General features: G+C 49.3%; 1 pseudogene; it reads right to left on the bottom strand.

Moving 5' to 3' along the window:
• Positions 1-5,565: 5,565 nt before the first annotated feature.
• LOC123939211 lies at positions 5,566-9,200 on the bottom strand (annotated as a pseudogene).
• Positions 9,201-17,631: the final 8,431 nt, after the last annotated feature.

Raw genomic sequence — 17,631 nt, 5'->3', positions numbered from 1 at the left:
GAATTACAATTTACCCTCATAGACATTTGAACCAGCCTATCACCTTGGTCAGAATTGGTGCCCAAAAGGTGCCCAAAGGGTGGGCCCATACTCCTTGGTAGCTAGGAGACAGTATGCACCCCCACTGATTGAATACCTCCACCTGGCCTGACCCACCCTTGTATTTGGACTTTGTTACCTGGGGCTGGTTTCCGGGACTTGTTTTTAAGTAAGTTCCCCGGGGAGGGGGGGAAGAGTCAATTTAAGTTTTACAACAAAATGGCAGTTCAACTGGGGTGGGGCCACTCTGGCTGAATAGACTCTTAACACCCCAAAGACCCGTTGCCAGCATGTGTTTTTTTCTTAAGGCCGTATCTAAATGTGCTTGGTAACTAGTAAAATCCTCCAGGGGTTATTGTTTAAGGAATACATAGTTCTCATCTACAACATCAGGATTCAATGCAACTGCCCCTCAGAACAATCTGGAGAGGGTTTCCCAGTGCAGAAGAGGGACCATTTTTCAGTGAGTCTGATGTGGTCTAGGCAGGGCCCAAGTAGCAGCAGTTCTGAAGGTCCTTGGTGGTTCTAATGTGCGCTCTGGGTGGAGAAGCCATTATGCATTTGGAGAGATGGAGTCTCTGAAGATTTCTGGATGGCGTGGGGAAAATGATATTGTAAGACTCTAATGGGAAAAGAAATTGAAGCAGAGAGAAATGGAGGGATGTGCTGGTCGTGTAAACTCAAGCATCTAAGAGGCTGCTGGTAGGTGAGGTAGGGCAGTGGACGGGGAGCTCAGACACAAGGACCACCTGTGTGCTCAGGGACCAGCCCCCCCCACCCCCTTAAGAGGAGCCATGCCTTCCCCACTACAGACCCGTCAGCCCTTTGGTGTCTGTGCTGCCCCTGCTGGTAGCTGTCTCCTCCTGCAGGTCTCAGAGGGAAGCATGGGGACAAGGGGACTCTGAATGGTCATCTTGGTCCTACCTTGGTCAGGCCAGCATCATGTTCACTCCTGACTCCTTCACACTTCATGATTTCTTTTCTTTCTTTTTTTTAAAAGATCTTATTTGACAGGCAGAGATCACAAGTAGGCACAGAGGCAGGTAGAGAGAGAGGAGGAAGCAGGCTCCCTGCTGCTCGAGCAAAGCCCAATGCGGGGCTTGATCCCAGGACCCTGGGATCATGACCTGAGCCAAAGGCAGAGGCTTTAACCCACTGAGCCACCCAGGCGCCCCACACTTCATGATTTCTGACAGCATCAAGTTATCTCTTGGAGGCCTGGAGGTGGGTGGGGAATCCACCCAACAGGCTGCATATAGACACCTCTGGTACCAAGAAAAGGGACCCCTGGCTCTTTGCACCTGCAGTGGCTATCTCCTGTGACCTGAAGGGGAGTCTTCGAAAGGCTTCCCATGAGCACCTAGTCCTGGTTTAAGGAGGCTTATTAAGCACCAGTATCTACCTCCAGAGATGCCCCAGGGGGAGGGGCTCCCAGATGGGGTGACAGTACTTAAACCCAGCAGATGTGTCTGTGGCTGTCACCTTCGCAAGGTGGGGATCCTGGTGATCCGAGCTGAAATGATGGGGGGACTACCGACTGAGGATCAGTAGAGGTCTTTATTTCTTACAATCGCTTCTCTTATACCTTCCACAAGATCTGATTACAAACAGGATATAGATTTATGCGCAGGGCATACCTGCGCTACCTGTGAGCTATGATTTACATGCGGCGATCAAGTGAGACCAGTGAACAACGATTATCTCTTAGCTTTCAATGACAATGTCTTTTAGCTTTAAATGACAAGAGCAAGTTAAGGATTCTCCACACTTCACAGATCTATCTAAAGTAGGACATGAAAACCCCCCAAGGATCCTCCCATGTGTATTGTGGGCATTAGCCCAGGAAGACTCCTGCCCTCCATCTCCTGGTGTTTTCTCACAGGATTCTACCCGAGCCCAGTCACACTGGTGAGGATCCGGGTTGTGTTCCCACAGGATTCGAAGGAGATTATAGATAAGCAAGATATGCCTGATCAAGCAGTGCAGGGTTTGTGGTTGAGTAAACACATTTAAAGGAATCATCTAATTAACTGCCGTGATCTCGAGGGAAGGGGAGATAACAGAAAAAAGCAGGTGGGGTTCCACCAGCTGCTCAGCTTCAAGGACGTCTATCATGCTCTCCCCCAGAGGCCTGTTGCTCGTACATGTTCAAGCATGTTTGGTTCAGTCCATTGTTCTGAGAGATGGTGACAGTCTTTCTACTGCTGCAGTGTTTTCGTCATCACTCTTCAAAAAATTAAGAATAAATAAAAGTTGTGCTAATATTTCTTGAGGAGGACCTTGTATTCCCCTGTTTGTTTGTTAAACTGTGATTGTAATATTTGACTAACCCACTCTACAATTCCTTGTCCTTGAGGATTATATGGGATTCCAGTGGACTATTTAATATTCCATGACTTAAGAAAGGATTTTAGCTTATTGGAAACATAAGTGGGTGCCTTCTCGGTTTTTATAGCTTTGGGCATTCCCATGACTGCAAAGACAGAGTGGAGATGTCTGATAACATGTGCAGCAGTTTCTCCTGTTGGGACTGTGGCCCATATGAAGCGAGAATGTGTATCTATAGTAACATGAACAAAAGACTGTTTCCCAGATGAAGGGATGGAGCGACATCCCCCTGGGATATTTCATTGGCTCTTTTGCTTCATGGGTTGACACCCGCTGGCTGTGTAGGCAGATTGATGGCAGCGCAAGGGCAGGAGTGAACGATAGAATTTGCTTGTTCTTTAGTGATAGGGAATTTGTGTCTAAATCCTTTTTGGTTTGTGTGTGTGTGAAAGTGAAAATGGGATGCTTCCTGAAAAGCTGAGAAAATGTGAGAGTTGGCTATTTCATTTCTTCCGTTAATGGGCCAGGAAGGCCACTATGACTTTGGATGTGTGTGGCATAAAAAGGGGCAGAGCGTTGATGAATAAGGGATTGTAAATTGTGAAATAGTGAGTGAAGGGAGACATCAGATGTAGAAATGGTAGCAGTTTCAATATGCTGTAAAACATACACTGTATATAAAGAATCAGATAACTAATTAAATGCAGAAGGAACATCTTTTTATTTTTTTTGGTGAAGTCCCATTGCTTTATTTTTTTTCCCACTTTTTAAAAAATTTCTTTTCAGTGTAACAGTATTCATTGTTTTTGCGCCACACCCAGTGCTCCATGCAGTACGTGCCCTCCCTATTACCCACCACCTGGTTCCCCAACCTCCCAACCCCCGCCCCTTCAAAACCCTCTGGTTGTTTTTCAGAGTCCATAGTCTCTCATGGTTCACCTCCCCTTCCAATTTCCCTCAACTCCCTTCTCCTCTCCATCTCCCCATGTCCTCCATGTTGTTGGTTATGCTCCACAAATAAGTGAAACCATATGATACTTGACTCCCTCTGCTTGACTTATTTCACTCAGCATAATCTCTTCCAGTCCCTTCCATGTTGCTACAAAAGTTGGGTATTCATCCTTTCTGATGGAGGCATAATACTCCATCGTGTATATGGACCACATCTTCCTTACCCATTGGCCCATTGAAGGGCATCTTGGTTCTTTCCACAGTTTGGTGACTGTAGCCATAGCTGCTATAAACATTGGGGGTACAGATGGCCCTTATTCAGAAGGAACATCTTCAAACAATGTAATAACTGCCATTAATTTTGATTTTTGTGCTGAGTGGCCTTCTGTAGATATAATTTTTGAGGTCGGACCATAATAACAAGCTTTTCCTTTGATGGAGCCGTCAGAAAAGTAAATAGGAACCTCCATTAGTGGGTTTTTAGAGGTAATTTTAGGTAGCACAAAATCAGTGTGCTTTGGTATACCCTGTCTGTCCACAATTAAAGCAGTGACCTTTAAACTTGCCTGTAGTTAAAGCAGCCATTGCTTGGGCTAACTTCAGCTTTGTAAGTCCCTGTTCCCACTCCTTGACATAACTTAATAGAATCTGTTAACGTTCCTTTGCGCTTAAAGGTGCTATCAGTTTTTTGCAATCAGAATTGGCATTTTCATATGCCAAGAGCTGAAGAATGGTATTGTTGTACCCGAATTTTCAGGTCCGAGAGACCACCAAGGAGCCAACACCGATGCAATCACACTGAGGGTTTATTTGACAAGCTTAAGCTTGGGCCCAAGTATACCTGACACAGCGCAGTAGGGACTTGGACCCCGGGTTCAGTTAAGGCTGGGCTATTTATGGGTTCCTGTTACTAAAGCTGGGTGGGGGGTCCTTAGAACTAGCGTAAAGTAGGTCAAAGTTCAGCCCTTGGGCACAGGGTCTGAGATGGCTGCCGGAGCTAAGTTGGTTGTACTTATGCTAAGGCTAAACCTGAGGTGGGAGGGCCTTAATTTTTCTCAGCCTCCACATTTCCCCCTCTCAGAGGAACCTAAGGAAGACCCAATCATGGGTCCAGGCTGGTCTCAGCAACAAGGTCCAGGCTGGTCTCAGCAACAAGGTCCAGGCTGGTCTCAGCAACAAGGTCCAGGCTGTTCTCAGCAACAAGGTCCAGGCTGGTCTCAGCAACAAGGTCCAGGCTGGTCTCAGCAACAAGTGGTATTGCTGTCTGAGTACCATGAACTGAACTGTACTGACTTGGTCTTTGACAAAAGTAAGCAACATTTGTGGGATAAGTGAGAATGACACACAGTCTTAGCTTTAGGGGATTGTCCTTGTCGGGCTGACTTTTCCATTCTGGGACAAAGTCCTTGAGAACGCTGTGTGGGTCAGCTGGCCGGACATGGGTGTAGTGGACCCCGGGAGTAATCCCATCAACCTGGAGAGTGGTGAGAGTGGTCAGGATCACGATGTAGGGTCCCTTCCAGTGTGGTTGAAGTGTCTGGTGTTTATCTCCGGACGTACACCCATCACTCGGCTGATATCGATGGGGGTCCGGGGGTGGCCCAGTCTCGTAGAGGGCCCTCAGCTTAGGCCACACCTGTTCATGGGTTTGTTGTAACATTTGGAGGGAGAAAAGGAGTTGGTGATCAAACTCAGCAAGCACCTTAGGTTTTAAATTGGGAATAAAAGGTGGAGGAATACCAAACATGATCTCGTAAGGGGTAAGTCCAGTCTTATATGGGGAGTTTCGTACCCTATATAGGGTGAAGGGGAGGAGAGTCACCCAATCCCCGCCAGTCTCCAAGGCTAATTTAGTCAAGGTCTCTTTTAATGTTCTGTTCATCCTCTCTACCTGTCCTGAGCTTTGGGGCCTATATGCGCAATGTAATCTCCAATCTGCCCCAAGGACCAGTGCCGCTCCCAGTGTCACCTTAGAGACGAATCCTGGTCCGTTGTCTGATCCAATCTTAACGGGAAAACCATACCTTGGTAAGATGTCTTCCAGCAGTTTCTCGGTCACGGTCTGTGTGGTTTCATGTTTGGTGGGAAATGCCTCTGTTCATCCTGAAAAAGTATCTACAAATACCAGTAAATACCTGGATCCATATTTTTCAGCTTTTATCTCAGTGAAGTCCACTTCCCAGTAGGCTCCTGGGTGGTCCCCCCAGAGCCGGGTGCCTGGGTTAGATCCATGGGCGGTGGCATTAGTTAATTGGCATGTGTGGCAGCTTGCCACAACCTGTTCAATCTTTGATCGGGAGTCTTTGATAGTGATGGTTGCATGTCACACCAAGTCTTCCATTTTTTTGTTCCCATGTGTGTCCTCCTGTGCATTTTGGATAGGGGTCGCCATCTTAGTTCCTCTGGTCGGATTATGCTGCTGTCTGCAGCTCTCCACCGGCCATGCAGGCATTGTGTCCTGGGCAGATGCCTAATCCATTGTAAGTCTGCGTCAGCGTAGTTGGGGCTGTCTGGCAGGCTCGATGCTCCCAGATCGGGCAGTGTGGTCACTAAGACATGGTCCACTGAAAGAGCTGCCTCCTTTGCCTTTAAGTCAGCCAGCCAGTTTCCCCTGGCCACGGGCGTGTCTGCCTTTTGATGTCTTAGACAATGGATAATGGCCAGTGCCTTAGACAGCCAGAGGGCCCTTAGGATCTCGAGGATTTATGCCTTGTTTTTAATAGTCTTTCCTTCTGCTGTTAAGAGCCCTCTTTCTCTATGAATGGCTCCGGGGATGTGGGCTGTGACAAAGGCGTACCCGCTATCAGTATAGATGTTTATCTGCTTGCCTGCTCCCATTGTTAGCGCCTTGGTTAGTGCAATCAGTTCTGCACGTTGGGCAGAAGTCCCAGCCGCCAACGGTTCTGCCCAGACAGTCTCTGTCTCTTTGGTCACAGCTGCCCCTGCATACCTGATTCCTTCCCGGACAAAGCTACTGCCATCTGTATACCAGGTGTCATCTGCATCTGGCAGCGGTTGGTCCTGGAGATCGGCACTGACTCTACACCTGAGCCAGGATTTCTTGGCAGTGATGTGGTTGGGGGGGGGTCCCCGTCAGGGCTGGGGAGCAGTGTCACTGGGTTTAGGGCTGTCGGTGCCTGGAACAAAATTCTGGTAGGGTTCAAAAGCAAGCTCTGGTAATGGGTCATGTGGGCACTGCTGACCCATCGGTCTGGGGGTTGAGTACCCCTTCAATGGCATGTGGGCTAGTGACTTATAGTTCCCGCCCCATAGTCAGCTTATCTGCATCTTTAACCATGGTGGCCACTGCAGCAATAATGTTTAAACATGGAGGCCGTCCAGTGGCCACGGCATCTAATTTCTTTGAGAGGTAGGCCACCGGTCTCTTCCAAGGGCCCATGTATTGAACTAGGACTCCCTTTGCCACCCCTTCCTTTACATCCATGTAAAGATGGAAGGGCTTAGTCAGATCAGGCAGCCTGAGGGCCGGGGCCAAAAGCAAGGCTTGTTTAAGGTCATTGAAGGCTTTGTCCATGGCCTCAGTCCATACAAAGTCCTGTTTTTGTTTCGTGGCCTCATAGAGGGGCTTAGCTATGTCAGCGAAACCTGGGATCCACAATTGGCAGAACCCAGCCGACCCTAGGAATTCACGTACCTGGCGGACATTTCGAGGCTGTGGGATTCTCATGACAGTCTCCTTCCATGCATCCGTTAACCATCTTTGTCCATCTTTTAATTTGTACCCCAGGTATCTCCCCTCCATTCTGCAGATCTGGGCCTTCTTAGCTGAAGCCCGGTATCCCAGAGTTGCTATTGTTTGGAGCAAGTCCTTGGTGCCTTGTAGGCATGTTTCCTGCTCCTCTGCTGCCAACAGGATATCATCTACATATTGTAACAGAGTCAGATTAGGGTGTTTGGCACGGAACTCATCTACGTCTTCATGCAGTGCCTCATCGAAGATGGTGGGCAAATTCTTGAATCCTTGCGGTAGTCGAGTCCAGGTGAGCTGGCCATTGATGCCCTTCTCTGGGTCTGCCCATTCAAAAGCGAAGAGGTCTTGGCTCTTTGGGGCCAAGGGCAAGCTGAAAAAGGCATCCTTTAGGTCTAGCACTGTATACCAAGTCTTGTCTGGGGACAAGGTGGAGAGGAGGGTGTAGGGATTTGGGACCGTAGGGTGCATGTCCATCACCCGTCGGTTAACTTCCCTCAAGTCCTGGACCGGTCTATAATCATTACAGTGTGGCTTTCGCACCGGCAGCAGGGGAGTGTTCCATGCCGACTGACAAGGTTGCAGTATGCCTGAGTCTAGCAGTCGCCGGATGTGTGGGATGATCCCAGTCCATGCTGTGAGAGGCATGGGGTATTGGCGGACCCTGACTGGATCTGCTCCTGGCTTGAGTTCAATGTATATGGCTGGCCGATGTTGGGCCAGACCCATGACCCCAGTTTCTGCCCACGCTTGGGGAAACTTCTGCAACCAGTGATCAATGTCGGTCATTGGTTCTGGGGGTGTTTGGTAAAGACGATCTTCATCCTCCAGGTTCATGACAGGCACCTGGATTGGGTGTCCCTCTTTATCCAGAACCTTTGCCCCTTCAGGGCAGAAACTAATTTGGGCTCCCATCTTGGTGAGTAGGTCCTGGCCTAACGGGGTAGGGGCACTCAGAAATGACCATGAGGGAGTGGGTTACCCAGCCCACGCCGAGATCCACTGTTCTTCGGGTAGTCCATGAATACTGTTTAGTGCCTGTGGCCCCCTGTATGAGGTCTTCCCTTGAGGTTGTACAAGACAGAGTTCTGTGCCCCGGTGTCTACTAGGAATTTAATTGGTTGCCCCTCCACTTTAAGGGTTACCCTGGGCTCGGGGAGGGGTGCCAAACCCCGACTCCCCTAGTCTTCTAACTCTTCGACCTCCAAGATAGTAGTGGAGGCCTTTGGTCTTTTGTCGAGGGATTCCTTTAACCAGGGGCAGACTCTTGCCCAGTGGCCTTCTTTCCTGCAATAAGTACACTAGTTTCTATTCAGTTTTGGGCGTTCTCAGTGGGGGCCGTCCCCCTTACCTTCTCCTGAAGCCAGCTTCTTGAGACATCTGTTTTTCATGTGGGTCATCCATGGTCATGGCCAGTAGGATCTTAGCCAGGTTCCGAGTCTGACGGTCACTTATCCTAGCCTGTTGCTCCTCCAGGGTCTCTGTTATTGTAGGCTCTTTCTGCAACCACTATCAGATCCTGTAGGCTTTTCTCTCCTAGTCTTTCCACCCTCTGTAATTTCCTTTTAATGTCCAGAGTGGCTTGGTTAACAAAAGCCATAACTATGGAAGCTTTGGTCCCTGGGGCCTCTGGATTCATAGGGGTGTACTTTCTGAACGCCTCTATGATCCTTTCTAGGAATGCTGCCGGACTCTTATCTTTACTCTGTTTTATATCATATACCTTGGCCAGATTGGTAGGCTTGCGTGCTGCAGCCTTGAAACCTGCCATTAGAGTCTGGCGGTAGACCCGGAGCCTCTCCTTACCTTCTGCTGAGTGGTAGTCCCAAGCAGGGTGAGACAAGGGGAAAGCTGCATTTATGAGATCAGAGTTCTGAGTTGGCTGTCTGTCCTCACCCAGGACAGACTTCCGGGCTTCCATCTGGATTCGCTCTTTCCTCAGTGGTAAAGAGGACCTGCAAGAGCTGCTGACAGTCATCCCAGGTGGGTAAAAAGAACAGTATCCAAAGACCAATCAGATCTTTTGGGTTATCAGAGAACCTTGCATTTTGAGTTCTCCAATTGTATAAATCACTAATAGAGAATGGCCAATATAACAATTGTTGTCCCCCATTTCATCAGGGGGTCCCATAGAGCAGAGGGGAAGGACAATGGAATCGGCCGGTCCCAGGTTTTAGGCTGGGGCCGCTCGATGGGTCCGTCCACCCATCCCTGCCACCGGCTCATGCATGGGGGCCCCTCCATCTGGAAGGGGGGGTAGCAATCCCTTGACAGCCCCTGATGCCTCTACTGGAGGGGTAGACGGGGTGGGGGGAGAAAAATCAGGTGGTGGCAGAAAAATCAAGTCCTCCATGGGAGTGTCCTGGAAGACCGGGTAAAGTGGAGTCTTTGGTTTGGACTCCGCTTTCTTGTTAGACTTAGGAGTTGGTTTCTGCAGGGCCAGGATCTTGGGTGTAGGTCCTGCTTTGGGAGGGAGAAAAGGTTTAAGCCAGGAGGGAAGATTCTCTATCATGTCTTGCCAGACCAGTATATAAGGTATTTGGTTAGGGTGACCGTGTGGTTTTTCTCTGAAGGTGACGGCCTTAACCTGTAAGATAATAGACTGTTGAAAGGTTCCCTCCTGGGGCCATTTTACATTAAAAGCTGGCCACTCAGGCATGCAGAAAGTCCGAGACTTTCCCTTTTGTACATCTGTGCTCAGATTATGAGCTCTCTCCGTGACATCCGAGAAGTGGTTAATCATCAGGGACAGAGGGGTAGTCTGTGTCTGTCCCATCATGCCTTCAGTCCACAACAAGGCACATACACTTACAACAATTAACAAGAACACACTCACACAGACAAATGATCCAGCGCGGCCCCGAAGACAGAACTGAAAGGAAGTTAAGGGAGAATCCGACAGCAACGGCAGCTGACTCTCCTCACAGATGAGGATCTTGCCCTCCAGGCGGGGGTAAGGGATACCTCTTCCAAAAATTCCCATAAACTTAACAACCAGCACAACAGACAAAATTCCCATACATTTAACAAACATCACAACTGACAACAAAAACAAGACGCTTGACTGCCTAGGGGGACTCGAAACCCCTGACTACCTTGGGGGACCATGAACCCCCTGGTGACCACCTAGGGGGACTCTAACTCCCTGAAACAGCGGGGTACTCAAAACCCCTGTGGGGTCAAGTGACGTCTCTCAAGACCCCCGGTCAATGGCCCGCGATGTGTCCGCTTGAGCCAGTGTCAACCCAGATACAAGTTGGAATTCCTACGGGTAAAAATGCAGATCAGAGCTCCCAAAGTACACGCGCAAAAGAAAAAAACGAGTGTACTCACCAGCTGGCGCAAGACCCTCTGGGTTGGGGCCCTGGGAGTCTCCCAGATCTTGGTGGGACCTCCAAATGTTGTACCCGAATTTTCGCGTCCAAGAGACCACCAAAGAGCCAACACCAATGCAATCACATGAGGGTTTATTTGACAAGCTTAAGCTTGGGCCCAAGTATACCCGACACAGCGGAGTAGGGACTTGGACCCTGAGCTTAGTTAAGGCAGGGGTATTTATGGGTTCCTGTAACTAAAGCAGGGTGGGGGTCTCTGGAACCAAAGCAGGGTGGGGGTTCTTGTTACTAAAGCAGGGTGGGGGGTCCTTAGAACTAGTGTAAAGTAGGGGAAAGTTCAGCCCTTGGGCACAGGGGTCTGAGATGGCTGCGGGAGCTAAGATGGCCATACTTATGCTAAGGCTAACCCTGAGGTGGGATGGCCTTAATTTTTCTTGGCCTCCACACGGATATTGTGCTCAGCTGCTCCATCGCTTGCGGGGAGCTGGCCCCTCCCCCCATGGTCTATCTTCCCAGTCGCCTGGGATTCACTACTCTGCACGTCCTACCTTCTAGAAAGTGGTCACTTTTCTGTTCCTAGAATTGCTGCTCTTGTCTTCAATCTCCTGTTCAGTTTGTAGGTGTTCAGAATGGATTGATAACTATCTAGCTGAACTCCTACGACCCAATATTTAGGTCCTTTTTCCTCTGTCGTCTTGTTCCTCCCCCTGCCATAGCATTCTGATGGGGACCCTGCTTACGTGGTTGCTGGTATGTGGACTACGCCTTCTTGTTTAACTCTTCAGGACAGTGGTTTCTCCCACATCCACTTGACCGATCATGCTGGTCTTTGTGCATTATCTGTGCTCCAGCCTTACTGATGTCCTACACTGTTCTGAGTATGCCAAGCACCTTCCTGCCTCAGGAGCTCTCCTCCTTCTGTTAGTTGCATGTCACCCTCCAGTTCTGTTAATCCAGCTGGCTCTCAACCCTGACAGAGGTGCCAGTCACCTTACGCAGGAAGGCCTTCCAGATGGTGCCACTTGTAGGTGTTGCCCCCTTAGTCTGTCCTTGACCTCAACCAACATTTAGTAAACCCTAGTGTAAGTCCTTGATCAAGCCCCCATCCCACTGCTGTCTAAGCTCCATGAGCTCATGATCATGTACGCAAGTGAATTCACTTGGCAGAATAACTTCCTAGCCATGATGCTACGGCAGACTCCTCTTTTCCAAGGTCTCTCCCAGTGCTTCAAACATAAGAATATTGGACAGAGGTCCAGGGATTTGTATTACTGAAAAGTCTCTGGGTGATTTCAACATGTAACCTGGGTAGAGATTTACTCCCTAGAAACGCTGTGATCCTATCATTAGGTGCACCTAAGAGCAGGGGCCTTATTGGTCCTTCCCCACCTCCCCCTGCTCCAGGGGGCTGGGATTTTCACACTGATGCTGTAGATTAGAACTAGTTGGAGAGGGACCCTCCTGTGCAATGGGAAATCCTTCTTCAGTGAGTCTGATGACCTGGTCCAGGTGGGACCTAAACAGCAGCAGGACCCGAAGGTCCTGGGTGGCTGTCATGTGCACTCTGGGTGGAGAAGAGGGTCCAACGAGCCAGATTTTTCTATTTTCCCCTTGAGAGACTGAAAAGCTCTTTATAAAATACCAGAGCAGCTCAGTGAAAAGGACAAGGGTCTGTTCTAGAATCTTCGTGAGATGCACTCTGGAGGTATGTTGCATGTGAGGAAGTGACATTTCAGATGTTTCTAGGGCTGTCTGTCTGCTTGAAGACATGTGAGGAAATCCTTGTGTTTGCCTTTTAAAGCTTATGGCACTTCCTCACTGTAAGGGCAACTGTGTCTCTGCAATGTAAAACACTTTCAGTAGAAATAAAATACTTCTGTGCAAATACATCTAAGCTCGTGACTGAATGCTTGAATACAGGGAATGCTGGTGGTATCTTATAGGCAAAGTACTTGCAGTGAATGAACATACTAGGTTTCCCTGAAAGAGGGTCTTTGTGGGTGAGAACTCTAGGTGCCTAGGTGAGCCTAGGACAGTTTCTGAAGTCCCTGGAAGTGACTGGAAGTGTTTGGAGAGGTCGTCACCTCAGATTCCTGGGTGGCATAAGGAAAACTGTATTTCAACAGAGGCTACAGTTCAGGGGAAATGTGATGAGAGCCGAGAGAATGAAACTGGTGTGGGCTAAAATGGCCTCAAACAGTGTCTCAGAGTGTGATGAGAGCCTGAATGTAGGTGAGATGGGGGGGGGGGAGTGTGTGTGTGTGTGTGTGTGTGTGTGTGTGTGTGTGTGTGTGTGTGTGTGTCGGGGGGGGGTCAGCCACAGTGACCACACTGGGCTCAGGGGGAGTCCCATCCTGATCTTCCACTAGAGACAGCTCTGCCTCCTCCAGTATTGGCCCTCCAGCCAGGCAATGTCTCTACTGCCCCCTGGTGGTGGCTGGTACTTCCCACAGGTCTCTAGGAGAAGGGTGAGGAAGAGCAGTCTGACATCTGGGTCATCCAGCTGTGAACTTGGGTCAGAGCCGCAGCATGTTCAGTCTTGACTCCTCGGATGCTTCCTGAAATCTAAGGGCAGCCAGTTGTCCCTGGAAGCTTCTGGGTGTGTGGTGGGTTGGGGACGGGTATCAGCCCAGAGCCATGCTAGGTACAAGACCCACCTATCAGATAAGATAGAGGAATCTCGGTCCTAGTGTACCGGGGGCTGATGGTTCTTTTCTGTGCCATGGAGGAAAGTCTTTGAACAGCTTGGCAGGGCAAAAACTTGGCGCTCAGGACTAGTCGGGTTAAGCCACCAATGCCTCCACCTGTGTAGAGATGGTTCCATGTGTCTGAGCCCGTGCTGATTGCTAACTGATCTGTGGGTGGGCTGCCCACTCTGGGTCCTAGCAGAGACCCTCTCTGGCTTTGACAAACAAGACCGAGGGGCCAAGTCCATGAGGATGTTCATTTTTGGATCCTGGCCATTCAGAGGTGCCCTATAGCAACCACAGAGCCAGTTCGATTCTCATGAAGCTTCTATTCTTGGCAGGAAGGCAATGCTTGTCAAAAGGCTGAATCCTGATAACTTTGACTAAACTTCTTAATAACAGGGGCAGCTTTTCAAGAGAAATATTGGGGCAAGTCAGGATCTAAAGTGGGGGAAAAAGCGCATTCACTTCTTGCCAGAAATTAGAGAAACTGATGCAAGATGCAGCATGACCCCGACCTATCCAAATGACACAGAAATGTTCTAATAAGAGATTATTTATGACACTTCAGCTCAATGTTAATGAGCCAGGAAAGTGTAATAACGTAAATGAATTTATGATGCTGGCCAGCTGGGAAATGCCAAAGGCAGGATGGAAGAGCTGTCCCCTCTGGTGTGCAAGTTTTTCCTGGAAGGTCAGTGAGCCTCTGAGTGCTAAGAATGAAAGAGAAAGCGGGGGAGAAGGGGGCTAATCTCAAGGCCCCAGGAAGTTGAGGCCCCTCTCAGGTCCTTAGTTTCCCTGTCCCTCTCCTCCAATCGTGGCCACCAAGGTGGAAATGTAAGGGCCTACTTAGCCCGAGCAGCCCCACCTCGGTAGAACAGCCATTTTGTTGTTTATGCAGTGAACTTAGATTGACCCTGCCCCCCCAGAGGAACTCACTTAGAAACGGATCTGGGAAAGCCCTAAAATATGGCCGACCAGCCCCTGATAAAAGAGCCCATATATCAGGACGTGTCAGGTCAGGGAAAGATAACAGAGCCCAGAATGCAAGGGCGGGTCAGGCCAGGTGGAGACATCCAATCAGTAAAGGGCACATACTTTCTCCCTGACTACCAAAGAAGGTGGGGCCGGCCTTTTGGGCACCAGTTCTGACCAAGGTGATAGGCTAGTTCAAATAGCTACTATGGGGTGAATTGTAATTCAATTGGCCACCTGTGTGTGACCTAGGATGACTGTGCAACTTTCTCTGTGTGTTGCAATCTCCTTGGCCACCTGTGTGTGGCCAGGCTCAACCACATGGCCTTTGCTCTATAAAAGTTAGTCTGTGAGGCTGGGAGGGGTTGCGCTCTCTGTAAGAGGTGGTCCCCGCTGGTCGGTTTGGTTCTTGATGCTTGGCATGAAATAAAGCTTTGCTTTACCTTTGCTTTGTATCGGTCTCATCCTTTTGTCCATGGACCGTTCAGAAAGGGTATTAGTCTGCTTCCGTTCCAGGCTTTTTTTTTTTTTTTTTGATATATTTTTTATTTGTTTATTTTCAGCGTAACAGTGTTCATTGTTTTTGCACCACACCCAGTGCTCCATGCAGTTCGTGCCCTCCCTATTACCCTCCACCTGGTTCCTCAAACCCCCCTCCCCCGCCCCTTCAAAACCCCCTGGTTGCCATTCCAGACTATCTTATGAAACTGGCTTGGGGAAGGAATGATTCGTGATGACAATGGACTATGCTAAGGCCTTGTCTCTCTAGTGGAACTAGGGTCAGTATTCCAAGATTCTCAAAGCCTCTAGATCTGGTTCACAGTTAGGAGCATTTGGCTCCTGCTCCTGAGAGCTGGGAGCCTCTCTTGGGGGCAAACTTGGGAGATGGACCCAGGGAAGACTCAGGCCCTGGGTACCTGGCTGGATCCTGGAGGTTCTCACCACACATCAATTGCCGGGTCCCCCTGAGCCCCTGAAGGGCCCTAGTCATGTCTGAAGTTCATAGCCCAGAGCAAAGGATGAGCCAGGGCCAGAGTGCCCTCAGCCAGAGCAGCCCCCGCAGCCACAGTGCCTGCAGTCCAGGAATGTGACCCACCCCACTCACTTGGGGGAACTTGGAAAAGACAGCTGGTTTCAAAGTTGAAGTCTGGAATCTGAATACACTGCAGGTGACATGCTAATAATCTTGTTTTTTTTCCATTTGGCAATCAGGTGTTACCTGCCCAACATGTTTCCAGGCAGTGTTCATGGAGTTGTCTGCTAATGGCCTTCTGGGATGACAGAACTCTGGGATGTAGTGGGATTTCTGATGATGGACCTTGAACATGGGCCAGAGAGCTTCCACTTGCCTCTTAACCTTACTGAGGTTCTGGATCCCCTTGCTCCTTCAGCCTCAAGTCACCCAGTGTCAGCTCATCAGCTCCCAACCATGTGGGGGGAGGTTGGTAGTTTCCAGGCCGCTCCTCACTTTCCAAAGGGAGGCTGCTTGCATGAGGCTGAGCTCAAAGGTTCTGGAATGCAGCCATGGCTTGCAGCCTCCCTTCCCCTCTGCTGAGAGCTATCTCTGGACCTTAGAGATGTGTCCTGGTAGGTTTCCATGGCTGCCTGTAGATTGAGTCCAGCCCAGCCAGGCCACTCTCCCTCTTGATTCACTCCAGGATGTGGAACATTGTTCTTCTCTGCAAGCCCTTTCCTACCTGTATCTGGACGAGGCATTCCAGTATTGACTGGAATACTGGGAGTGCGTGTGCTGTGGCCCAGAGGAAGGTAGGGGGAGTCCAGATTCACATGTTCAGACAACTTTCAATTAAATCATTCATCATCCTGCTTGAAACTCCATGTCTATATATTGGATGAAATGAGCACACTTTTGGAAAGTGTTTTCAAAGCTTGTTTATAGCTTCTTCTTTGGCCAAAGGAGCATCCTATTTTCTCTAATAGGATAGAAAGCTCACTCATGATTGGTCTAGCATGAATGATTCCAGTGAGATACCTGTGGTTGTTTTTAAAGACCGGTCCTGTGGGCTTCCTGACCTTCTTGAGCATTACCCCTTCCAGAAGGTCCTCTAGTGTTTGTTCAGTAGGCCCCCCCCGATTGGGGAAGTAGGGTATCACTCTCCATATGGTTTCGAAAAGCCCAGTTGGCATCAGCTCAGCCCCAGTGAGGGCTCATTTGCCAGGTCCACTGCCCTGGGATATCACATACCTCCTGGCTGGTTTCGAGAAGGAGGTGGGGTGAGAGTGTGTCATGGACTCTGACTCATCATGGAACAGAGCACCATGGTGAACCTGTGATACTGTGGGCATGTTCCATGCCATTACATGGTACATAATTGTCCCTGGGGTCCAGTGGCAGGTGGAAGGAAAAAAGTGGTTCAGTGACTCTCTGGATCCTAAACCCCACCCAGGATGCCCCAACATGCACAGGGGAACAGTCTCGGGGAGGCGGTGCCTGGATCCCCTGGTGGTGCCTGGGGCTGCTTCTGTATAGCTTCTGCAGGAGAGTTTCAGACAGATGCTCATGTCTGGGTACCTGGAGTCTGTGGGCATCTGCTTCAATCCCCAATGCCCCAGCCAGCCTGGATCCTGACTTCCCAGGAAGCAGCCACTAAGTCTAGGTCTGGTCTCACCAATTAAGGTGAAAGATGCCGAGCATGTTCCTATCTGTAACTAACAGATCCTTAGGTCACCTGCTCTATGTGGTTCTCTTTGGTAACTTACCTTTCAAGGAGCAAGAAAGATGGGGACAGGAATGTGAAAAGTATGACCCCAAGTCTGCCAGAGCCTGAGTTCCAGGTTGTAACTTGACCTTTGTCTTTTCAGGGATTCCTTGAACCTCAGGGTCCAAGTAGAGAGGAAGGTTATTCAAGTTCAAATCTTGTTTTCCCTGCACTGGGTTCGGGGGATGAGTGGTGAGTTCGTAATTCTGATATTCGTTTCTCTCTCAAGCTGAATCAAAGTCCTGTTTCCAGTGATAAATGTTTGATCAGGTTCTGGGTGGTAAAGGTTGCTGATGATTGTAAAGGAGGCTCTGTGCAGAAAGCATATGGACAGATAATGACAAGGTGATAGTGCCAAGTTCCCTAGGAAACCAAGGTCCCTCCATGTCTCTTGTCTTTATTTTTTGAATCAAAACTAAGCCCCTGCTACCACAGAACTAAAGGATAATCTAGTTATATTTCATTTTCTGTCACTTTACTGTTTTGAGGAAGAACGTGTTCATGGAAATCTTGCAAATGGAACTGGGATCTTGGTTCTAATTTTAGGTCCAGGATCTGGATGATGGACAAGGGAGGTGGACCATGCTGCTGGACTTTGCCAGCTACTGTGAGAAAGGCAGGACACAGGCACAGTGAGAACCATGCAGGGCTCCAGAACCAGGATTTTCCTAAGAATTTTTTGGTGAGATTTTTGGTTGGTGGCATCTGCATGGGAGAACCAGAGAAGACAGAGAGGCCTAGGGAAACCTCATGAAGACCTCACATATCTTCTTGCTGAATCTTTGCCTGAAACCCAGGGCTGTATTCACTCTGAGCAAGTCCAGGGGGAAAGTCCTTCAAGGCTAATGCTTAATGGGCTGCTTAACCCATTTTAATGGAACTAAAAT

This window comes from Meles meles, chromosome 3, assembly GCF_922984935.1.
Source record: "Meles meles chromosome 3, mMelMel3.1 paternal haplotype, whole genome shotgun sequence".
Taxonomy (NCBI): Eukaryota; Metazoa; Chordata; class Mammalia; order Carnivora; family Mustelidae; genus Meles; species Meles meles.
The sequence above is the reverse complement of the archived record's forward strand: the minus strand, read 5'-3'. Positions and strand labels throughout refer to the sequence as shown.